Below are 26,175 nucleotides of genomic sequence, written 5' to 3' on the forward strand. Positions count from 1 at the left end.
TGTACAGAGGAGTAATCAGTTCAGATAAAGACTACGTGCGGAAACTCAGTTTCCTGTCTCAGTGGGAGTCAGACCTAGACAAGACCTTAGAGGACGAGGAGTGGACTGCAATTTTTAACGCTGCGGCCAAAAGTTCCATATGCACGACATTAAAGGAGAACTCATATAAGATATTAATGAGGTGGTATCTCCCCACAGTCAGATTATCTAAATTTGTCCCGTGTTACTACCCTTTGTGCCCCAAATTTTCAAAGGGTCTGCTGCCTTGGTTGGCCCAGACGGACATCCAGGGGTTGAGCAATTACACTGTATGGCTCTGATAGGAATAAGTGAGTTCTCCTTGGATAGGATGCAATAAGTAAGGGACCGGGGAGGGTAGGTCCGGCCTAAGCCTCATACAGAGACTGAGAGGTGCTCATCCGGATGGAAGAGGACAAAACGCAGAGTCCTGCCAGGAACTAGGACCAAAGAAGCTGACAAGATTTCGCTGGCAGTTTAAAGAGGGACAATGTAAGTAGGGGGGGAGGCTGTTAGGCATAAGTGCAGTGGCTGCTGGGATAGCCACCCCACATCGAGGTGGTTAAAAATGGTCAAGGGTGGATTTAGAAAGGGAGCAGGTGGAGAGGGTAAAGGGTGAGGACACAGGTGAACATCAATGATATGACACCATGGATCCGCCGCTACCTGATTAGAACAGAGGTGGAAATGCTAGAGACAGGCTTCAGAAGTGATTTCTTAATCTCCTTCAGGGAGGTTGAAGTTCTGCTGTGTAGGGGGATCCTGAGATCGCTGGAGATGCACGAGGGAGGGGGGGGGGGGAAGCATGGGCAAAGTTAGAGAAGGAAGTTGGGACTGGTAGGATGGTGGAGGGTTGGTGTAGATGCGGTCTGTGTGTGTTTGGATACCGTGTTTGTGGGTTGATGCTATGTGTAAGTAGATGCAGGATGTGTGTGTGTATGTGTGCAGATGCTGTGTATGTGTGTGTTTGTGTGTGTGCATAAATTCTCTGTGTGTGTATGCCGGGTATGTGTATGTGTGACATGCTGGGTATATATATGTGAGATGCTAGGTGTGTGGGTGTGTGTGTAGATGCTGTGTATGTGTGTGTGCATAAATGCTGTATGTGTGTATGCTAGGTATGTGTATGTGTGACATGCTGAGATGCTGGGTGTGTGCGAGAGCTAATGGTTTGTATGTGTGTGTGCGAGAGCTAATGGTTTGTATGTGTGTTAATGGTGTGTGTGTGTGTGTGTGTGTGTGTGTGTGTGTGTGTGTGTGTGTGTGTGTGTGTGTGTAGATGGTGTGTCTGTGTGTGTGCAGATGGTGAGTGTGTGTGTGTGTGTGTGTGTGTGTGTGTGTGTGTGTGTGTGTGTGTGTGTGTGTGTGTTGTGTGTGTGTGTGTGTGTGTGTGTGTGTGTGTGTGTGTGTGTGTGTGTGTGCAGATGGTGTGTGTGTGTCTGTGTGGATGCTGGGTATGTGTATATGTGACATGATGTGTTTGTATATGTGTGACATGCTGGGTTTGTATATGTGTGACATGCTGTGTGTATATTGTTATGGTAGGGGCAATGAGGTTCTTATAATAAAGGTGAAGCCTGTCTGGATGGGTGTCAGGATTTCCCTGTAACTCCATCCTTCTGTGGCTCATCTGGCAAAATGTACATAATAATGTATATGAAATCCTTTATTCCATGCAAAGTGTGTTGTGTTTAACTGGAACTGTGTACCTCTTTGTTCCCTGAGCATGGTAGTATGGTAATATTTATCCTGCATGCACACTCAGACATCCGGGTTTAGCTGGTGCGACAAGGAGTTTGAGGACAATGGAGAGTGGGGACAGGCCGACCTCCTCTCTGGGAGCCATTGACCTGGTGGGTGTGGGTGTAGATGCAGGTTGTAAATCTCACTCTGATAAAGTGCAAGATAAACCCTGCGCTGGTGACTTAAATGATTTGGGATGCAACTCAAACCCCCCCAAAAAAGAACAACCTCTAAATTCAAGTGAAAATAAGCGGAGCGCAGTGTGATTTATATAAGTGAAATATAGAATATATAATGTGAAAATAGGTGTAATAATAATGGATGTTAAACCATACAGAATGTTGTGTTCTCTTTAAAACAATTTCCTTGTGTGCAGGAAGCAGGAGCCTTCCTTCAGGGTCTCATAGGCAGAGAAATAAAAGAGAGAACCCAATAGTGTAGATAGTACAGGTAGATTTCTGTGACATGTAGATTTTCAATAATCACACTGTATTTTATATCTATTAGTTCTGTGTTATTTTATATATACGTTGATGTGATTCATTTATATACAATTAGCTAGTGTTTATTGAATTTAGTTTTTCACACATGGCTTCTCGATTTTGGATTTATTTGTATTAAATAAATCATGACATGGTGTAATAGGTCATGTGATGTTGTTCATCTGAGGCTGTATTTACCTCATTTTAAGACCTGCTAAGGAACAGATGATTGTAATTATGTCCAGATATGTAAAACCATAGGATTCAAAGAGGGTGTAATTTCTTTTTCACACAACTGTATATAGCAAGAGGGTCGCTGAGCACACCAAACGAAAGATGCAAAAAGATTAGTGCAAAAATATAATTTTAATGACTGAACACAGTCATAGAACATCCAACGTTTCTGTGACTAACACCTTCATCAGGGATGCAAATACACAAACAAACGGACCTTTATAATTAAATAAAGAGAATGGCATGTGTGAGAGAAGAGGGAGGAAAAAAGACATGAGGGGAAAATAAGATAAATACATTAGGGGAGAACAGAGAGAATGATATGAGAGAGGGAGTTGGTGGGGGGAGAGAAAGTAATGCTGGTGATGGAGAGAGACATGCTCGGAGGGTGGGAGGGAGAGACATGCTGGGGGGGAGAGGAGAGAGAGAGAGAAATGCTGGGGGGGGGGGGAGAGGAGAGAGAAACATGATGTGTGAGGAGATCAAGATTCTGTGTGGGAAGGAGAGAGAAAGATGGTCTGAGGGGAAAGGAGAGAGACATGCTGGGGGGAGTGGAGGCATCCTGTGGGGAGGACGACGAGATAGACATGCTTGGGAGTGGAGAGAGAGAGATGCTGTGGAGGGGAGAGGAGAGAGAAACATGATGTTGGAGGAGATCAAGATTCTGTGTGGGAAGGAGATAGTGAGATGTGCTGGGGGAAAAGAGAGAGAGATGCTGGGGGGAGAGGAGAAGAAAGATCCTTGGGGGGAAGGGAACGAGAGAGACATGCTGGGGAGTGGAGGAGAGAGATGCTGTGGGAAGATGAGAGAGACATGCTGGGGGAAGGGAAAGGAGAGAAATAGGAGGAGGAGGGGGGAGATGATGGGGAGGGATGATGAGAGAGAGGATAAAGGACAGGACGGGAGAGAGAGAAAAAATCGCAATCAGAATTAATATTAATTGGGCCCTGGTTTTTTTTTGCCGGGGGCCCGCACATGTCTACTGTAGCTACGCCGCTGCACAGGTGAGAACTTTTGAGAGCGGCTGAGATCACATCGCTGCTCATTGTACGGTTTGGGCATTTTCCTATCGCATGGCTTCAGAGTCTTTCTGAATACCGCGATAACTCAACTGACACAACGCCCGGCGGGTAACGTGCCAAACGTGTGATGTAGCAGCGATTTCATCAAGGCTACCAGAATAGGCCCCCTATAAGTTATTAGCCTTGCCTGTCTTGTTTTATGTAGCCCCACTTTAAATATGGCAGCCAATAGCATAGCCATATCCTCCTGGTCTGTGAACCCTCAATCCAACACAGACAACAATCACAGATAATGATGTATTTGTTATTGGGTTTTTTTATTTCTCTTTTCTCATTTTGGGGTGCCCTAACCAAAAAAAGGTCGGGATTTATCCGATTTATCATTGTTCATTTTATACCCCGAGACTTTACCAAATTGGTCTAATTGAGATTGCAGATTAGGAAGGGACGTCAACGGGTTGGCTAATGATAGTATTATACCATCCGCAAATATGGAAATGTTATCATTTCTTCCCCCAATTTGAAATACCTGTATGTTGATTTTCTCTGACTATTGCCGATAGGGGCTCAACTGACAATGCGAAAAGAAGCGGAGACAGAGGACAGCCCTGCCCTTTTAATTTTGAGTTTTGAGTCCCCACAAGGAAGCCTAACATAGGCTGTGGGCGTCCTGTAAAGGGCTTCAACGTCCTCCCTCTACACCTCTCTCTCACTCTCAACCCCTCTTTCTCTCACCCTCACTCCAAGTCTCCCTCCCACTCCGCCCCTCTCTCCCCCCTCTCTCCCCCTCCCTCTCTCCCCCTCTCTCCTCTCTCCCTCTCCCCCCCCTCTCTCTCTCTCTCCCCCTCCCCCTCTCTCTCCCCCTCCCCCCCTCTCTCTCCCCCCCTCTCTCTCTCCCCCCTCTCTTTCTCTCCCTCTCTCTCTCACTCCCTCTCTCTCTCTCCACCCTCTCTCTCTCCACCTCCCTCTATCCCCCTCCCTCTTTCTCCTCCTCCCTCCCTCCTTCCCCTCCCTCATTCTCCTCCTCCCACCCTCCTTCCCCTCCCTTTCTCTCTCTCTACGCCTCCCCCTCCCTCTATCTTCCCCCTCCCCCTCTATCTCCTCCCCCTCTCTCTCCCCCCTCCCTTTCCCCCTCCATCGCTATCCCCTCTCTCTCTTTCTCCCCCTCTCCTCCTCCCTCTCCCCCTCTCTAGCCCCCTCTCCCTTTCTCCCTCCCTCTCCCTTTCTCTCTCTCTCTGCCTCCCACTCCCCCTCCCCCTCTATCTCCCCCCTCTATCTCACCTTTTTTCTCCCCCTCCCTCTCTCCCCCCTTTCTCTCCCCCCTCTCTCCTCCTCTCTAGCCCCCTCTCCCCCTCTCTCACCCCCCTCTCCCCGTCCATCTCCCCCTCTCTCCCCTCCTATCACCCCTTTCCCCCCTCCCCCTCCCTCTCCCTTTTCGCCCCCTCCCTCCCCCTCCACCCCCTCTACCTCCCTCTCCTGCTAATTTCTGTATTCCTGTTCAAACTTTGAGAAAGACACAGGGGAAATGTGCTCTGTGATTCTTATCTGTGAGCTCTTGAAGATTCACCTTATTCTGTAAAGATAATGCAAAGCCATGTCACAAAATTCTTATCTGTGTTCCCACATCCTACTGTTTTCACTAATTGTCTGACATGACAGAGAAGAAAACAGTCTTCTATGGGATGTATGCATCTCATAGGAAACAAAAATGAATGATCATGAAACAAGACTGTCCCCTACTGATATATAAAGTATGTTCTCGTAAGAAAATTATAATGAAGGTATACGTTCATGATCAACAGCGACCTCTACTGGAGTTTGTCTGATGACACTGCCAGAAATATTGCTGACATTACATAATAAACATTGAGCTGATTTGCTGTAATTTTTTTTATCCTTCTCTTCTGATGCAGGATGATTGGCAGTTGTGATCTGGGTGTAATCTCGAAAGGTTGTACACCGGTGATCTGTACCAAAGTGTTAGGTATTGACTGATTATAACAGTTAAAGTTGTTTTCACTAACCGAGACTATAAATGAAAGGTTTAACAGAATAAGAAGGAGTGATACACAACTCCCCAAGAAACTCAGTACTAGAGCTTGTGTCGGAATTTAAGGAGGACACTCATCCCAGACCTACAACCTGGATCTACCAAGAACATATACAGATGCAGCCACGGGTATTAGAACACTTGTACCTGGGAAATTCTGGGAGATTCTGGGGCAGTCTCACAGTAAATGCCTCAACATTTCTGTGAGATTCTAAATGGCACATCAGATTACCACAGCCTTGGATCCCTGCAGTCCCATTCAAACTGAATGGGACTGCAGGGACCCCTGCCGTGTTAATCCGATGGGCCATTAAGAATCTCACAGAAATGTTGATGCAATGTTGCGGCATTTACTGTGAGGCTGCCCCAGAATTTCCTACACAAGAGTTCTAATACTGGTGGCTGCATATGTAGGGGAACGACGAAGAAGACTATGGTCGGGAAACACCAATGGGAGCAGGAAATATGGCTGCCAGGGTATTAAGGTCTGATTGCCATGTGATAAAAAAGGATGTTTTTTAATTCCTTTGTGAATGGGAGTAAGGCTTCCTGATTTCTTAAAGATGCAGGGGGGCTTATTCTACAGTCTTGGGGCGGTTCTTGGTAAATCTCTCCCTCCAACTTTTTTTTTACCTTAATCCGAGGCTCAATCAGTTGAGGGGTGATGGCAGATCTGAGAGCCCGATTGGGGGTGTTACTGTTTGGGCAGTTGTGCAGGTAAAGAGGGGCTAGTCCATGGATTGCCTTAAAGATAAGGTCATGATTTTAAAATGGACCATTTGCTCCACTGGGAGTCAGTGCAGATCTTGTAATACCGGTGATATGTGGTCTCTCCTTGCCTTCAACTGGATATCATCCGCAAACTGATGGAACTGAATATTTTCTCTGAATAATATCCCCTAGGACTGTAACATTTATATTGAATAGAAGAGGGGGATATGGCAGATCCCTGAGGGACGCCACAAATCAACGGGATTGGGTTTGAAGAACTCTTTCTGGGTGATTTTCTGACTCTGGTCACTAAGAAAGGACTGGAACTAGTCCAGCACTTTACTGTACCTCTCAACCCAATATCTGATTTAAGTCCAGTCAGAAAAGCAGTGTGATTGATTGTGCTGGAAAGCCGCGCTCGGGTCTTAAAGGATCAGAGCAGCAGCGCCCCCTTTGTCTGCAGTGTTGAGCAGGAAGTCAGTGAGACGGTAGGGGGTAACCAGGCTCTCAAATAAAGGTTAAGTCAATTTAGGTTACCCGTGGTTAGCTCTTGGGCCAGTAACAATGTACCCTTCTGTTATGCAGTCTGTAATAAAAGTATTTTTGTTTTATTTTCCCTTTTCGGGCATGCCAGCGAACTGTGATTGCTGGGGTATGAGTTTCAAGGTTTTTTTTGCAGAGGATCCATTAACAGAAGGTACCTAGGAGGTTGGGGTCCGGAGTTGTCGGTTCCCCCATAAATGTACCCGGGAATCATGCCTGATTCTCGTATACATGTAGGCACATTGTCCCGGCAACACTTGCCCTTGAAAACGCAAGAGCGGCTCACCACAAAGGTACCCTTCTACAGCATAGCCCAAAAAGGAGAATGAGGCACAGGAATGAATAGGTATCCCTGTAGCTGAAGGAATCCCAAGGTACCCCAGCTAGTGCCATGATGACCTAGAACCAGTGTACGATTTGTGGGTGCCCCCAACCATATATAAGGTTGATGGGGGACTAAAAGATAGTGTATGGGGAATAAGGCAGCTATGAATAAAAGTACAACATCTTTCTTATTCTGTCCCCTGTACCCAGAGACTCAAAAGTATATTAAACATATACCTTAGTATGTTAAAATATACTTTAATAATGTACTGTAATGTTATGTGCTTTTACATTCGGAACCGACGTCCAAACAGGCTGCCCGAGCTCACCCATAGGCGCCGGTAAGTCTGCTGGACATCGGAGTTCAAACAGTCAGAGGATGCCAGAGGTGAATAGCATTTGGGCAACAGGGAAAGGTGAAGTTCCAGGTCTGGAGATCAATGGCAGTCGTCCGGGATGCCACTTGCTCTGCCAGACCTGGTGGAGCCTGTCCCAGTGGGTGGCATTGAGATAGTCAGGAGCGGAGGTGGCAAACTTGCGCATGTCCCTTGGCTATTTCAGATTTCCTGCTGACACGGCTTGGCTCTGATTGGTTTCTGGGAATTTTCCCAAGTGATGATTGGCTGTTGAGTTTTGTGAATGACACTCAGAATACTATAAGAATCTGTGAGCCAATCAGATAGTAGTTCTCCGGTAGTAAGAGCGCGGACGGGCTTTTCAAAGTTGCTTCTGTGCCAATAGCAGAGCAACCGGCTTCGATTTCAAGCCTGAAAGGCCTGCCTGCCAGAGACTAAGTCCCGACTTCTGCACCCAAGTTCTCAAAATAGAACGTAGCGGACGTGGCTGGGATTTTATGCCGATTTCAGTTCCAGAGGATTTGTAGTAACTCACGGTTAAGAAAGTCAAAGTTCTCAGAAGAGAAGGGAGCAGTGGCTTGTGGAACTTCATGTCGATTTGAGTTCCAGGGAATTCTGGGCTATGTCCCGGTCAGGGTAAAACTCATATACTGAGTTCCACGCACCTAGACCCAAAGTAAGTGTTTCTTTTTGTCTGTATTTTGTGTATCATTGTGAGTAAGCGAATCTGTGCGAATAAGTTTCAATTTATTTCATTACCTTGTTTTGCTCAATGAATGATCCTGGTAAAAAGGTGTAAATTGCCTAGTCTCCTGTGGCAGTCAGTGACACCTATTGGGGTCGTCTCATTGGTGTAATTGTAAAAGATGCTCCTGTTATGTCTGTGCCTGGACAATCTGGAGAAGATAGGTCACCTATTCCCTTAGACTTAGAGAATTAAACTATTGAATATTGTTGGTCAGCACACGTGGTTAGTTTTATGTAGAACAGAAGACAGGGGTAGAAATGTGGTTGTGGCTGCAGCACTTTCGTTTTATGCCAAATCTTCAAGCGATCTTTGGTAGAGGGGACGGATTTGTCCTAAAATAGTCGGTAAATTCCAGGGAGCGGATTTAGACTGTTCTGTCCTCCTTTAGATATGATGAGTGTACCAGACATTTGCTGGGTGTTCATTGGGCAACACAGGCAACAGAACATATAGTGGGGCTTTCATCAATTCAGCTACAAATACCGCACACACCAATTAAGTTATTGGTGGAGAAAAAAATCAGTGGGGTGTCTTAGCAATGATTTGTGACATGGATCAAAGACCTTCAGGGTAGGAAATCTATAGTAACACATAATACTAAGTACCACCTGCCCGTCCTCACTCAGTATAAAGGGGAACCACATGATTGTGGTCACGTAAAACAACAGGAGTTTAAAATTCTTTTACGGGTCCAGATAGAGGAAGAGGATCTTGCCATTTTTGTACACAAGTCTAAATACTCGGAGGAAGGGAAGTGTCATACTGGATATGATTTTTAAGCCCCTAACCTTAGGGATAACGGGATAATTAGGATCCAATGTCACAATTCATTCTCTGCCCAAAGAGCTGAATTGGAAACAGTGCAGCATGCCCTCAAAAATTTTCGCTCAGTACAACATTGCAATATATTCAGATAGTTCCTCTGTACTGTAATCAGGGCTCTGACAGTCAACATGCCACAATGCCAAAAAAGGGGGTTTAAAGGTGCTGCAGGTAAACCCAGGGCTGCCGACAGGGGGGGACAGTTGGTACAGGTGTCCAGGGCCTGTTGTCTGCAGCAACATATACAGCTGAACCCCGTTATAACGCGATGCTCGGGGTCCACCCGATGCGAACGCGTTATAATCAGATCATGAAAAAAAAATGGCCGCGATCAGGGTTTCCGTCTCTGCCTGAGGGGGAGAGTTGGGGAAACTCTCCTAGCTGTCCCAGATTGTGGCGCAGCGGCACACCCACTCAGGACTTACCCGGCATCAGCTCTCTCCTCTCGTGTGTGCCGGGTGGGAGGCTTTTGAGAGGCGGGGCTAGCGCACCACGTCACGGCGCCGATGTCACGGCCTGCCATTGGCTTCTGGCAGTCACATGACTGGCCATGCATTTGCATGAGTGGCAAAAGTTAAACTTGCTGATCTCCTGCATTTCCACACGCCTCCGCACGTCTGCGGAAGCGCCGTCCAAAGCCGCGCTGATAGGAATAATGATTCCCCTCAGCGTGCCTCAGCACGGTCTTTTTGACCATGTCCGAGGCCTTAGGCTGCGGCCACGCTGCTGCTGAGCTCGCTCATGCTTGAGAGCGGTGACGTTACCAGCAGGAGCGGGGGCGGGTCATTGGTTGGATAGGGGCTGTCTCAGTGTGTGTGTGTGTCTCCGTGTCTGTCTCTGTGTGTGTCGCTTTGTGTGTGTGTGTGTGTCTCTCTGTGTCTCCATTTTCCCTGTACAACCTTCCCTCTCTCCCCCCAATTACTCTCTCTCCCCCATTGCTCTCTCTCTCTCTCCGCCCATTGCTCTCTCTCTCTCCCATTGCTCTCTCTCTCCCTTCCACCTCTCTCTCTTCCCCTCTCTCCTTTCTCTCCCACCCTCTCTCTCCCTCTCTATCCCCCTTCTCTAAATTCTCCCCCCTCCCACCGTGTCCCCCTTACTCTGTTTTCTCCCCCCTCACTCTGTTTTCTCCTCCCTCATCACTCAATTTTCTCCCCCCCCACTCACTCACTCCATTTTCTCCCCACCTCCCTCAGTTCCCCCCCTCACTCTGTTTTCTCCCCCTCCCTCACTCCGTTTTCTCCCCCTTCCCTCACTCACTCTGTTTCTCTCCCTCACTCACTCCATTTTCTCACCCCCTCTCTCACTCTGTTTTCTCCCCCCTCCCACACTCTGTTTTCTCCCCCTTCCCTCACTCACTCCGTTTTCTCCCCCTCACTCACTCAATTTTCTCACCCCCTCTCTCACGCCGTTTACTTCCCCCTCACTCTGTTTACTCCCCCCTCACTCACTCTGTTTTATCCCCCTCACTCACTCTGTTTTCTGCCCCCTACTCCATCTGTTTCCCCCAACTCAGTTTTCTCCCCCCCACTCAGTTTTCTCCCCCCCTCTCTCCATTTCCCCCCCTCTCTCCATTCCCCCCCCACTCCTTCCATTTCCCCCCCTCACTCCGTTTTCTCCCCCCCACTCACTCAGTTCCCCCCACTCAATTTTCTCCCCCCCAGTATGTTTCCCCCCTACCACTCACTCAATTTTCTCCCCCACTCACTCCGTTTTCTCCCCCCCACTCACTCTGTTTTCTCCCCCCACTCACACCGTTTTCTTCCCCCCACTCCATTTTATCCCCCCGACTCCATTTTATCCCCCCACTCCATTTTATCCCCCCCAATCCATTTATCCCCCTCACTCACTCTGTTTTCTCTGACCCCACTCACTCAATTTTCTCGACCCCACTCTCAATTTTCTTCGACCCCACACTCCATTTTCCCTGACCCCACTTATTCCTTTTTCTCCCCCCCACTCATTCCTTTTTCTCCTCCCCACTCACTCAGTTTTCTCCCCCCCCTCACTCAGTTTTCTTCCCCCCTCACTAACTCTGTTTTCTTCCCCCCCCTCACTCCGTTTTCTCCTCCCCCATCCCCGGCACATCTCACATCAGACACACACTGCACCAAGCAGGCACAAACACACACCCTCCCTTAGTAGCCACGCCCCCCGCCTCTCTGCTCCAGCACTAAAAGATTTGCTGTCATTAGAATGTCCATAACTTGGGGGGGTGAGTGACATTGGAGGCTCAAAATAGTTGTGTCGACCTACAAATCCGCAGCAGAATGTCCAGTGAAATTTTTGTGGTGCTATGTGGCGCCGTTTGTGAGATTTCAATGCTTCTGACATACAAACAAACGGAAAACGAAATCCAACTTAGAATTATAGTATAGACATATACATGTGTATTTATGTATGTATATATATATATATATCCCCTGATGAAATCACCTAATGTGAAGAAACGCGTAGGGTGAACTGCTAGTGAGAGCCATTACCTTTTGAAATCCTGGACTCAAAGACGCTGAAGGCTACTTTCTACGATTCCTGCCTTACTCAATCCAGCCCGGAAACCCATTGCATACGAGGATTTTTCCCGGAGGACACTAAGAGAGGCTGTATGCTCCCTGAGTTCCTGCTAGACGGTGGCTCAGAAGGATTTTGATCGCATACAGCGGAGAGGCATGTGAGCAGAGTAGCTGAGTTCCGGTTTGGTGCATGAGTATTACTCATAATATGCTCTTTATTCTTTGTTGTTTGTGAGTTTTAAATTGTTGGACTTTTAATTGGGAATATTAATGCTACTTTTAGACTTATTGCATTGGATCTGGCGCGTTCTTTTTTTCGTTTTTGCATAGATCTACTGGGAGGTCGTTGGTTCCATATAGAAGGCTGCCAGTATCCTGATTAAAGTGAAATTCATCACCTGAGAATATCTTCATATGGACTATATCCATTCATTTTTTTTGGACTTTATATTGATATTTCTATTGGTTATTCCTATTAATTCCAACTTATTCACAATCATGGGTTTTTATAGACACTAGCAATACACTGATAACATTTGCTTATTTAGGATAATATACACATTTTTCATTAATCATTCTTTGGTTGCTACATCATTTGGTATATTTATTTCACCTATGTTGGTAGACCTATTTTGGGGACAAATACTAATACATCATTCACTTAATTTTACACATATGTATAGAGGTTATATAGATCCCTTTATAGGCGCAGTCGTTATATATATATATGTATTTGCATATATATATATATATATATATATATATACATATATATATATATATATATATACATATATATATATATATATATATATATATATATATATATATATATATATATATATATATATATATATATATATATATATATATATATATATATATATATATATATATATATCTTATGCATTCTGTTTCACACCAATGTTTTATAATAAACTGCAATCAGAATTAGTCACTCATGATCCTGACCTGATAGGCACAGTTTAACATCTAAAAATATTATCTGAAATTGTGGTGGTTCACTGATTGTATCTGTATAAATTACTATGCACACAGTCTGAATAGTATATTAGAATACTGGTGTGAGCACATAGTATGCAATTAAAATCATATATAGTGTTAAACACATTGCTTAAAATCGACAATTAGTACTAATGACTTATACTGTATAACACATTTGTGCTTGATTGGAATACTTGCCTTTTATCAATATTCAAATCATCCCAAATGGGCATAATAAAATGCTAATATACTAAAATGCCCTGCAATATATAATGAGCGCATAATCATGAGCAATGTTGTACCCAAAGTGTATAAACATAATGGGCTATTCTGGTATCATATTTAACGGTACGACCCCCACCCAATCTCATATTGGCCCCTGTGGGTGTAATCTGCTCCCAGTTACATGTGTGTGTCATGTGGTGCACCTTCTGGCAAAAGGACTCCTGAGTATCCCGCTGGTTGGTAATGGGGAATATCACCATGACAGGTGTCTGAGGTAGTGTGCTGAGTCCTACTCACATTTGGTACAGCGCCTCCACCCCATCAAGATCCCTACGGCAGCAGGGAGGAGTATCTGACGGCATCTCCTAGGTGCATCTTCCTGTTGAATAACTCCAGACTCACACAGGAAGGGTATCTTGAACCAGGGCATCTTTAATTGCATGTCTCTTGGCAGACTGCCCTTCACAGCGGCCAACACTTAGCCGCACATTTTGTAGAGGTACTCCATGCAGACGGTTCCTTCTATCTCTCTAATTGAGTTGCTCTTCCACCTCTCCCCTAAGGGAGACCACCAGCTGTGCCAGGTCCCTGGACACAGTGTGTAATGATTGTCCCTTGGCCACTCTGACAGACCTTGAACTCCAACTCTGAACCAGCAGAACTTAACACTCACGTTGAACAACTAACTTTTGGGTGTTCTGTGCAATATATAGGCTCCAGAAAAGACCCACCTCTATGTCACTAACAGTGGACACAAAGCATGCTGTCACTTCCTTTGCTACATATATGACACATCACAGGGGTTTGAGGGCAAACCTCCATGATCACTACTGGCAACCCTGCCTTCTTACCAGGATTACTGCGAGCATGAGAGAGATCTGTACACCAATTTTACACATGGCTACACATATATAGCACAAAGGTGCACAGATAGAAGAATGGATCTAACCACTATGCAATTTTCAACTTCCCACATACTGGAGACCACATGGACATTGTAGCATATACACTACATATGTCATGCAGCAGTTGATAAACTGTTTCATTTTGAAAGCCACTCTTGTTACTGACGAGCTATAGTTGAATATGTCTGTTGACCCTTGCATGTCAGACATCTATAGAAGGTTTGTGGGTGTGTAGCACACCAAAACAATGCAAATAAATGCAAGAAAAATGCGATACTTGCGCACAATGCTGAACTCCCGGTTCAGGGATGGCCTATCAGCAGCAATCCAGATATACAGCAACAAGAGAGATGATCCAGGGCTCCACGGGTTAATCAGCAAAATAATTTATTCATGATACGCAACGTTTAGGCCGAAACGTTGTGTATCATGAATAAATTATTTTGCTGATTAATCCGTGGAGCCCTGGATCATCTCTCTTGTTGCTAGACATCTATGGAAACCATTTTGTTTTGATAAACAGCTAGAGGAGATTCAAAAACACTTGGAGCCAATCTAGTTTTAATATTAACATCCAGTTACTTTGGTCCGCGGATTTCAGCAAATCAATCTCAAAAAGGTTGATTCGCATTTTGCGGAGTTTTTATTATTATTACCCATACACCCCGCGGATTCCGCATCCTGTGATCGGATTTGAAGAATCCAATTCTTAAGAATCCGCCAACGGATCACCGAATCCGCGGATTGGATTCTACAAATCCGTCCCCGGGTCGTGTCCAATGGCGGATTTTGATGAATCCGCGCTGATTGAAACCGCCCAAATCCGTCCGTGTATTTTACACTGCGAAACAGATTTTAGGGGTCACATCAGCGAAAATCCAGGAAAGGGATTTTGCAGATTTGCCGATCTCTAGTCGCAACACCAGATTGTAATAGAGGAACATATTGTCTTTAGTTACAATTTTTATCATTGTTCAGGGGTATTGGAATCACCCATCAGCACAGAACGGGGTAATGACACCAGCGTGAGGCCATCTTTTGTATACTAAATACGCAGATCAGGTGGAGTTTCAAACACTGAATGGAATCGCTACGTACGTAACACTTTGTTCGGTCTGAACTCTAATTAATATTGCTAATACCACTTTGATGGTCCATTCTTGCACCTTTAATGCACTTTGTCTATAGATTGTAGATTCTTATGAGCAGGGCCATCGTTACCTCCTGTTTTCTGCATGTCTCTTCATATTTGTATATGTATGTAACTGTGTTTATATAATGATCAAAACTCTAGGGCCCCATTGTACCGAACTGCGGAATAAGTTGGAGCTTTACAAATAAACAATAATAATAATAATGACTCAACTGGATCCCATTAAAAAAATAACTTTTTTTTATCTAAATGTTAAAAAGTTTAAAATTCTGAATAATGCACAATTTTGACCAAGAATACTATTTATAAATATGAAGAAAAAAAAAAGGATTAATATCTTCTGAAATCAGAACTAGTTAGGGTTGGAAGGCGGCTTTTCCAAAAATATTGGAAACAATGGTGATAGGAGCGACATGCTAGAGACACACACTCTCGAGGCACATATTGTGACGATGAAGAGGTAGCCAGGCCATCAATAAAGGTATTATGCCCAGCTGGCTACCTCTGATCCATATTTGGGGTTCTAGAGTGTCAGCTCTTTAGCCTGTTTCTTGTACATGAAGAGCCTATGATTGTATAGCAATAAAGAATTTATGTGTTTTTACCTTCCCAGGAGTGCTAAGCAGTGGAGATTCAGAGGCAAAGAGTTTCAAGGGGGAGGGGGCCGCGGTAAAAGTGTTGTCAGATTGTGTCTAGGTAACTGGGGTCCAGAGTTTCTGGCCACCCCAAAAATGTATCCGGGAATCTGACCTGATTCCCGGGGACATATAGACACATCACCCCAGTCAAAATCCTCCCTTGAAAACAGCACAGACCAGAAAGGTAAATGGTGGCATAGGGATGTGTGTATCCCGGGTACAGTTAAGAGTCCTTAATTTAGTGAGGGTCCCCCAGTATATGCCCAGATCATCAGACCCGTTATAGGGGTTCTGGGGTGCTCCAACCATCCATAAGGTTGTGAGGATATGTTTAAGTCTAAGTCCAGTTCCATGTATTTTGAATGTATCCCTAAAAATGAACCTACTGTATGCATTATTTCATTCTACTTAGAAACAGTTTTCGTTATAGTAAGGGCTAGGGCTGCTGAAAATGAACGTGTGCATCTTTTCAGTCAATCCCTGTAACTAAAGGACTTAGAAGAAAATATGAAAATATTTTTGTTAACATTGTGTGTAAGGGGAAAATGCTTATACTGCTGCGGCCAGCTTTAATCTAACAAATGCCCGTAATTTTCCGGGGCTTTTTTTGGCTGGCGCCGAACTTGGCCACGCGCCAGACGCATCTTCCCTTCCTCCCTTCCTCCAGTCCGCGACCACTGGCTGCTCCGCCTCTGCTTCCCCTGATCCCCCACACATGCAGCGTGATCCCCAGTACCCAATGCGTCACGGATGCCTTCGGGATGCCGGCGGAACCGTGGCACGCGTGACCGGCTCACCAACGGAGGCATCAGAGACGTGCGGCCGCGCGGCACGCATCGGGAAAAAAACGCACCGGCACGCGGTTTTAAATTACCCGCAGTGGCGGCCGCTTTAGACTCAGGGCGGCCTCCACTGTACACAGTATATGAGCTGGGGACTTCCAGGTCCGTGGTTCCGAGAGACCATGTGGCTACAAAGCTTGGTGCCACTAAGTCTGATCGGGTCCCGGACATGAAAGCCTCAGAGGTTGCCAAGGTGTAAAAGCCATTTGGGCACCGGAGTTATGCTCAAGTACCCACGTCCTGGGATGAATGTTAGTCCCAGACCACCATTTTCCCCAAGCCAGACTGTGAGGAGCCTAGCTCAGTGGGTGGCTTCTGACTGACAAGTGGCAGAGGTGCCAAGCTTGCGCATACCCTTGTTAGATTATGAATCCGTTCTTGCATAGCTTAGATAGACTGGCAACGCTCTGACTGGCTGCTAAGGATTTCTCCCACGCTCGGATTGGCTGGAATATTTCATGAATTAAGTTGAAATACTATAAGAAACCCAGCAGCCAATCGGTTCATGAGATTCTCTAAGATTGTGAGCTCCAAGACAGCAGTGGCAAAATCGAAATCACCAAAAGATGCTCTGAGAGAAATAGACGCGAGCCGGCTTCAGAAATTTAAAGGGGAGAAATTTTCTAAGTCCCACTTTTAGGGGCCAAGTTCTGAAAAGAGAACAGAGCGGTTGCGGCTGGAATTGCAAGCTGCGGAGAGTAACAGGACGATTGGTACCACAAAGAAAAAGAAACATAATCCCCGGCGCCAAAAGTCAAATGGTAAATACTGTCTCCGATTCCCACTGTTCTGGATATAGTCCAGACTTGGTTCCCAATCCGAGAATTTAATCCAGCTTGCTCAAACCAGGCTTGCTTCTTTCACTCTGGCTCTCCTCCTTTTATAAAATACAAAGGAGACACACCATTGCGCAGAAACCCAGGACTGTTTAAGGGATGATTCTTGCAGACACAAGGAATGCCTACTTACAAGATACTAACTTGATACACTGCCGACACACTTAATTGCAGTGCGGCCAGATCCGCAAGCCGGGAGATTTCCCGGCTTGCTAGTGGCCGCCCCTCGGCGTGCCGCGCGTCATAGACGCGCGGTCACGCGTCTTCGGGAGCCTGCGCCCCCTGCACGCGCGTCCAGGGCTCCCCGAGGGACCCCGGTGTCCCTCGATGTGGGGGACGGTGGCAAGGGGTTCCGGGGGACCCGGCGGACCCGGCAGCGGTAGGGAGAGCGCCCCGATCGGAGGGCGCTCTTCCGCTGCTTCGGCGCGCGCCCGTCACCCTCGGGCGCGCGCCAGGCTACTGCTGCGGCCAAGAACGGGCAAATGCTTGAATAAACTTGGCCGCAGCAGTATAGACGTTGGATACAATCTGTGGTTTCGCCCTCTCTCCGACGTTCACGAACCCCACGTGATGCTCCTGATTGAATCCAACCTCCTCCTTCTTGTAATTGAACACCATGCACCGGATCAGTCCCACCATTAAAGTAACAGAGCAAAAAGATACTGCAAAACACACTTTAATAAAAACACATACACGGGTCGAATACACACTTACATTGTGCCACGTCCTGCCGTATAACACAAATGCCGTCCGCAGCTTGAAATCCTTTCTCCGTGCAGAGTCTAGTAGAAAAAGAAAGCAAACAGCGCACTGCAAGGGAGTCAGGTGGTGAAAAGATAAAATCCATTTATAAAAAACATCACCCCAGGGGGGGTAACAAACAGCCTCCTACGCATTTCGGACGGGTAGGTCTTTTATCATGGAGAGTCTAGCCTATCAGCTGTTTGCGCCTAACAGCTGTGGACTCCGCCAATCTTTGCTGGTAATGTTACAGCTCTGCTACAAAGACTCCTCACTGATCAGCATCTCAAACAGCATCTCAAACAACTAGGCTCCTCAGCAGTCACTTCCTCAGGGGATTCCTCCCAGGACGTTTAGTACTTGCTCCCGGTCAAGGGATTTTGGCATCTCCGGAAGAGACACAGTGGTGGCGTCAGTAACTTCATGTCGATTTGAGTTCCAGGATATTTCGGGCCAAGTCCCGGTAAATCTAACCTGTTTTATGGACGGTTTCACCTAAGAAAGGTTAGTTTTGCAGCCCAGACCCCCAGTAAGTGTTTTCTCTTGTATTTTGTAATCCACTGAATGTACGTCTGTTTCTATGGAATAAAATGCCAATTAGTTTAATTATTTGGTTCTGCTCAGTGATATGATCCCGGAATAAAGGTGTAAATGTCTGGTGTCTTGTGACACATACACACTATATACACACACACCTCTCCGCTCCATGTTGTTTCCTCCTCTTCTTGGCCCCATCCTCAGGCACCGAACACCTTCTCCTGATTGGATGCATTACCCAGCAGCAGCCAATCAGGATGGAGGAAACTGCCCAGCCTCCTACCAACAGCCCTGCTCTCTCCCTGCTCGGGGAAATCCTTCGGCCCCGCCACGTCATTCAGGTCACTATGTCCAGAGAAGTAATGCCGGTATACACACACACGCCCAGAGAGGTAATACCAGTATACACATAAACGCCCATAGGTAATACCGGTATACACATACACGCCCAGAGGTTATACGGTATACACATACACGCCCAGAGGTTATACGGTATACACATACATGCCCAGAGAGGTAATACCGGTATACCATACACGACGAGAGAGGTAATACCGGTATACACATACACGCCCAGAGAGGTAATACTGGTATAGACATACACACCCAGAGAGGTAATACCGGTATACACATACATGCCCAGAGAGGTAATACCGTATACACATACATGTCCAGAGCGGTAATACCGGTATAGACATACACGCCCAAAGAGGTAATATCGGTATAGACATACACGCCCAGAGAGGTAATACCGGTATACACATATATACGCCCAGAGGTTATACCGGTATACACATACACGCCCAGGGAGGTAATACCGGTATACACATATATACGCCCAGAGGTTATACCGGTATACACATACACGCCCACGGATGATCTTTTGATAAAACAAAGAAAAAACATTATATATAATAACTTATGGGAGAGCAATGGTCCAGTTTTTGTTACCCAACATAATGTTCAAGTAAATTCGATAAAAAATATCGTAAAAAAACATTGGAATATTTTGTCAGCAGACCCTTTGCTAAAAAAAAGTATACTCAGAAGGTCCACGCTTTGTTTTTAAAAGGGCAAAAACAATAGCGAATTATGTGTCCAGAAGCCTCTTTTCTTCCTCTGGTTACAAGCAAGGGGATAATCTCCCCAAAGGATGTTTTAAATGCTTAAAGTGTATCTCATGTGTTTATTTTGAATCATCTCCCAGGTTTGTTTCTTTCAATACAGGACAACAATTTCCCATTACGTCCTTCATAAATTGCAATACCACATTCATAGTCTATCTTTTGGACTGTGGATGTGGTAAGCAATATGTGGGGCGTACCACTTGAGCCTTAGAGGCCAGAATGAGAGAACATATTAGATTAATTAGGCTGGGAGATCTAACTCATCCGGTATATCAGCACTTTACTAATTGTAGATTAGGAGATCTTAAAAAACTTAAATACAGAGGAATTGAACATGTTCCCAAACCGATTAGGGGAGGTAACAGGCTAGAGTTATTGGACAAAAGGGAACTTTATTGGATATTCACCCTTAATACAAAAATACCAAATGGTCTAAATTCAGATTGGGACCTAAGCCCGTTTTTGAAATAAAACTAAATAAAACAAGATAAAAATAGGTAAATATAGTAATACATAATGAGAGGTAAATAAGTTTATTACTGTAAGGTTGTATGTCTTGGTATTTTATTATTTACTATATATTATTATTATTTTTTAATATAATATCTATTATCTATGGGTTCATATAGTTTGTTTGACGAGTATCTGTCTCTCAGCATCAGTTAATTCGTATGATGATTTTTCAATACCATTTTCTTATCATTATCTTTTCACTTTTTGTTGTTGTGAGGTGTAACACACAATAACATATAAAGGAATATATGGAAAGGATGGAAGAGGAGGATGGTGTGGATAACAGCATAGGATATGTTTTAATGGAAATTATGAAATTACTCATTTAATATCTTGATTATATTTTTGTAATTTTTTATATATTCAATCTCATTCCAATTTCTTTTTGTGCATTAGCCACATGGATACTATCAGAATCATTGTTACCTAATACTCTCTATTAATTATTTATTAAGTAAGATTTAAGTTATGATTTTTCTTCTCTTTTCTTCAGTTAGGGAGTTATGGTACAACCATTCATCTACAAGATGCTTTTCTAAACTAATCATAAGGTTTTTTTAATTTCACTAATAAAAGCTTTTTAGACAGTTTTAGTTATGTATAATAGTATGTTTTGTTATTGTTTTTTACGTTTAGATGAATTTTTTTTACATTGTTAGATTCTTAGGTACTAATAAAGTTCTATTCAGGGACTACATGTAATATTTACAAAGTCTCAATAAAGTTGTTGTTTGTACATATGCTTGAGTGAACGCGCTGACGTCACCCATCCATGCCACGCATGGCGCGTCACTCGTGACGTGTTCGTGCGACAGATGGAGGGCGGCCGATGGCGGGAAAACAAGAGTATATTAGGTATGTAACTTGCAGTGTTCAGTATGCACCTTGATAAAGAGCTAGCAGCTCGAAACGCATTGGTAGGGGGCCTTGGGCTCGTTTTTTGTGGCACATGCACTGATCCAATAAATTATTTTTATCTGGGACCCACTCTCCTGCAGTTTTTCTCCATACTGTTGTATGTAGTGCTCCAACTCTCCTTTACCTGTTCACATACACGCCCAGAGAGGTAATACCGGTATACACATACACTCCCAGAGAGGTAATACCGGTATACACATACACACTCATAGAGCTAATACCGGTATACACATACACGCCAGGAAACGTAATACCAGTATACACACCCAGAGAAGTAATACCGGTATACACATATAGTATATGTCCAGAGAGGTAATTCTGGTATACAATTCGATTGTAAGCCCTTCGGAGCAGGGACTCCTTTTCCTAAATGTCACTTTTAAGTCTGAAGCACTTCTACCCTTTGTGTTTGTAACGGGTATTCCCTGTGAATACAGATGCTACTACCTGCTGTGTAACCTGTGTGGCTCTCAGGAGCCTAAGCCTCCGCTCGGGGAGCCTGGGGTACATACATATAACAATCTCATGGTGCAACGCCTCCACCTGGGAGGAATCCCAATGGAGTGGGAGGAAGCCCTCACAGGAAACAATCACGGAAAACACACAGTTGTAAAACAGGACAGGCTTTACTGCATATATGCGCATAACTTATACTCTACTATACATAACATTCAACGTTGCATTTGGGTAAGGTATAAAATACACCCCGCTCCCACCACCGTGTATCCCCACACCTTGTCCAGTCGCAATACACAAGGCCCTTGGCCACTCTCCTCGTAAGTGTCCCCAAGTGATACCCCCACCCCGGGTTCCGCAGACTACGACAGGGATTCCGCCAGATCCGACGTCGTCCTCCGCACGGCGTTGGGTGAATTCCAGCGTGGATAATATCACCTTAGTCTCAGTGTCTTTGGTGGCGTTCTGAGCCCAGAACCAACCTCGCAGGGCTGCACGGCTTCAGCGCTGTGTCCCTGGCTATGCAAATAGCTAATGGGGCAGTGTCCCTATCTAGGGCCTGTCCCTATAGCACCACAAGCTACACAGTGGCTCAGGACCTAACTGGGACCTAGGGGGGGCTGCTGGCCTAATTCAGTGGGTCACTGACCCCTGCACTCACCTCCTACCCCTAGCTTGTCCTGGTCCTGACTAACGTGCTCCTCGCGCACGAAATGTATCTAATTCTCTCCAAGCAGGGAGCTCCTGCAGACCTATTAGCTCCCTGGTGTCATGGGGCCATTTCCAAGGCTCATGGGACTTGTTGTCCCGTTCAAGAGCCTTCCCTGGTAGGCTAGCGTTCGCGCGCTCCTTCCTGCGCATGCGCAACTCTGCCGGGCCGCCAGAGGCTTCAGCGCAAGCGTGACATAGCGCAAGATGGCGGCCCCTCGCCGCCCTGCTTTGGGAGTGCCGGGAGCCCTAACAACGCGATTGCAGCCCTGGCAACCGGCCGCACGCGTCCCCGGCAACCCCCAAGCAGGATCCTGGCCACCCCCACTCTTGCGATCGTCCGACGGGACCGCCATGGGGCTCGGCGGCACCCGCGATTGCCAGCAAGGTGAGGGGGGTTTAACAGGCAGGGGGGACCTGGCTACATCTTATTTATATCTTATTATTTATATGATTGTAACTATTACTGCTGTGAAGCGCTATGTACATTAATGGCACTATACAAATAAAGACATACATACATATACAAATACACGCTCAGAATTACCTTTCATTTTGTTCTGGACATTGTCAAAATATAGGACAGTCCGGTTCAATACTGGACACCTGTCAACCTTAGAACTAGTAGCTTTATTCTTGAATGGCAGTTCAATTACTGCTTATGTATTTTAGTGCTGTCTTCCGATTACAGTTCTGCCGTGCCACTTGCTAAGGGGAACTGCAGCTTTTTGGGTACTACATATTCACCAAACAGGTTGAACTAGCAAATCATTGACTAGCAGAAAGGATGTACAGTGTTCCAGTGTCTGTAAGAGCTCAACCTGGAAACTCAGAGAAAGACTAAGCACTAGAAGACGTTCTTTTTCATAACAAAAGGAAAATGAATTTGCGACTTGGGAGAGATTTATACAGGTAGGTGAAAGTTGAACTGGGGAAACGAAGGTAGGTTTGTTCCTTTTAAATATGGCGGAAAAAAACAGCCACTCATACAGTAGCTCAAACAATAGCACAAAAGATTACTAGAACTGACAAAAGTCCTGTATTAAAATAGTCTAATATATAGTTGTATAATCTGGGTATAGTCAGTAGCGCTGAAGATGCAGGTGTGCAGAGTGCTTGGGATGTGCCCAATGATTAGTAATGGAGATTGGGACTATTAGAGTATTAACCGGAATGAGCCCGCAGGCTCTATGTGAACAACTGGTGGGCGTATGCATTACAGAGAAGGGAATTACCTCTGAAGCCCCGTTCCATATAGAAGTTCCTCCTCCGTCTCTCCGAAGTCACGGTGTGGAGGGTAGCAGCTCTGTGTAAAGCACCATCTCCCTGTAACATGGCAATGTAAGTCCCATGTAACAGATCCTGCAAAGCTGCTGCACGTCACTCCCATCGAAAGGCAGAATACAATGAGGCAGCGAGGGATTGGTTGAATAGCAAACCCAGGAAAAAGCATCTAACAACTCACCGGGTAAGTACAAAAATAGAAAAAGTTTATTGAACTACATACAGTAGTAAAAAACAAAGAACATTCTGGGACGGGGATTCTCCTCCCACGCGTTTCACGCGAAAATAACTTTCTCAATGAGTATGCTGGGGCAGGAACCCAGGTAAATTCTATAGCCCCTCCTAAATCAGAAACATCTGATTGTAATTAGATGTGAAATACTGAACTAATCTGTGAAGAAAAAATCCCCACATCAAGATCCCTATAATTTGCACTCAAAGTACATTGCTTTAACACAGAGATATAATAATCACAAGAATATAAATATTCCAAAAAAAAGGATAAATATTATAGTATAGTAATACTCCTATGTACCACTAAAAATAAACACAATAAAGTTTTAGTATATTAAACAACAACGCTGTGTATTATTTACAAAGTATCGGTTATAAATTGGACCATTATTGACTAGTATATAATATTGTGAATTATGGTATAAATGAGATTTAGATATTACTAGTATACATCTGCAGCCTCTCACATGGGGAATTTGTAATTACTTTGTAAATAATACGCAGCGTCGTTGTTTAATATAATAAAACGTTGTGTTTATTTTTAGTGATACATAGAAGGATTACTATACTATAATATTTATCCTTTTTTTTGGAATATTGATATTTTTCTGATTATTATATCTCTGTGTTAAAGTAATGTACTTTGGGTGCAAATTATAGTGATCTTGATGTGGGGATATTTTCTTCACAGATTAGTTCAGTATTTGACAAATGTTATCCCTGTGCACCTTAGTCCACAAAATCAAATTAACATTTATCTACAGGCACTAGGGATTGAGCAGCGAGTTTTCTTTATACGAAGTTACTGTAATTAGATGTGATCATTAAAAAAGGCATAAACAGACATGGCCGGCATTTACTGGGATGAAGACACCTGATATTCAGATTATATATAACAATTATCATAGTAAGATATATATACTTACTATGATAATTGTTATATATAATCTGAATATCAGGTGTCTTCATCCCAGTAAATGCTGGCCATGTCTGTTTATGCCTTTTTTAATGATCACATCTAATTACAGTAACTTCGTATAAAGAAAACTCGCTGCTCAATCCCTAGTGCCTGTAGGTAAATGTTAATTTGATTTGAAAAAATATTTATTTTTCCCTTTTCTAAACTATGTTTAATAGAAGTATGTATATATATATATATATATATATATATATATATATATATATATATATATATATATATATATATATATATATATATATATATATATATATATATATATATTTCTATTAAACATAGTTTAGAAAAGGGAAAAATAAATATTTTTTCAAATTGTAAAAACTTAACTCAAATGATATGAAATATTGAGTATGATAATTATTTACAATTATGAAGTTCATATAATATTTCAAGTATCTTACAGTATGACAGTGGTGTTAATTGTGCCAGAATGCTAATACCATAATGTTGCCCATAATGGTACAATGTAATACAAAGAGTATAAGGTCACATAAAGAAGTACATGACCAACTTTGCAGATCTAACCACACATTGAAAGAAAGCTGACAGATATGACAAAGTTTAAAAGTAAAAATGCTCAAGCTCATAAAGAAAAACCTTTTAGGCTACATATTAAAAGAAAAATGACCCCTGAACGAGGTCAAATGTGTATCTCGCACAACATCACAGAAGAGGGTAGATGGATAACCTCTGTGATGACTGGAACTGCAATAAATGATAATAGGGTGGTGCTGACTGGGAATATATACTGTGATGAAAAGAAGGAAAGAAAGCTCCCTATAGTGTCGCACTAGAGAGCACCCTACACTTAAATTAAAAGTACTATTTATTAATGAATTAATTAAAATATATTTTTTGCAGCAAAATATACAATGAACCAAATGATTAAAACAAATTAAAAATGAGGGAGGTGTCTGTGTGCTTATTGTCAAAGACGTCAGTGTATATAATGAAATAGCTATTGATTACTATTTATGTCCACGTTATATGATTATACTAACCGTGCTAATAGCTATTAAATACAATTCTAGATCGTCCGACAACTATTCCTAGGTAGATGACAGTGTTAAGAGGGTAATGAGCTCTGTGTATCAATGGCTTTGCTTGAAAATGGAGTACAGGCATACCCCGCATTAACGTACGCAATGGGACCGGAGCATGTATGTAAAGCGAAAATGTACTTAAAGTGAAGCACTGCCTTTTCCCCACTTATCGATGCATATACTGTACTGCAATCATCATACACGTGCATAACTGATGTAAATAACGCATTTGTAACAGGTTCTATAGTCTCCCCGCTTGCGCACAGCTTCAGTACAGGTAGGGAGTCGGTATTGCTGTTCAGGACGTGCTGACAGGCGCATGCGCGAGCTGCCGTTTGCCTATTGAGCGAGATGTACTTACTCGCGAGTGTACTTAAAGTGAGTGTCCTTAAACCGGGGTATGCCTGTACTGTGAATAGAGTCACTATATACACATACACAGTGATACCAGACCACCAGGCTCCGAAA

The 26,175-nt window shown here is 44.2% G+C and overlaps 1 protein-coding gene across 1 annotated transcript in view; it reads left to right on the plus strand.

Annotated features, from left to right (window-relative positions):
• The first annotated feature begins 22,975 nt into the window (after window positions 1-22,975).
• The window catches only part of LOC142496964 (NXPE family member 2-like), an 80,854-nt gene continuing 77,654 nt past the window's right edge, over window positions 22,976-26,175 (plus strand). The window contains exon 1 of the mRNA XM_075604099.1: window positions 22,976-23,109. The gene's annotated coding sequence lies outside the window, so the exon portion shown is untranslated. The remainder of the gene's footprint in view (window positions 23,110-26,175) is intronic.

This window comes from Ascaphus truei, chromosome 6, assembly GCF_040206685.1.
Source record: "Ascaphus truei isolate aAscTru1 chromosome 6, aAscTru1.hap1, whole genome shotgun sequence".
NCBI lineage: Eukaryota > Metazoa > Chordata > Amphibia > Anura > Ascaphidae > Ascaphus > Ascaphus truei.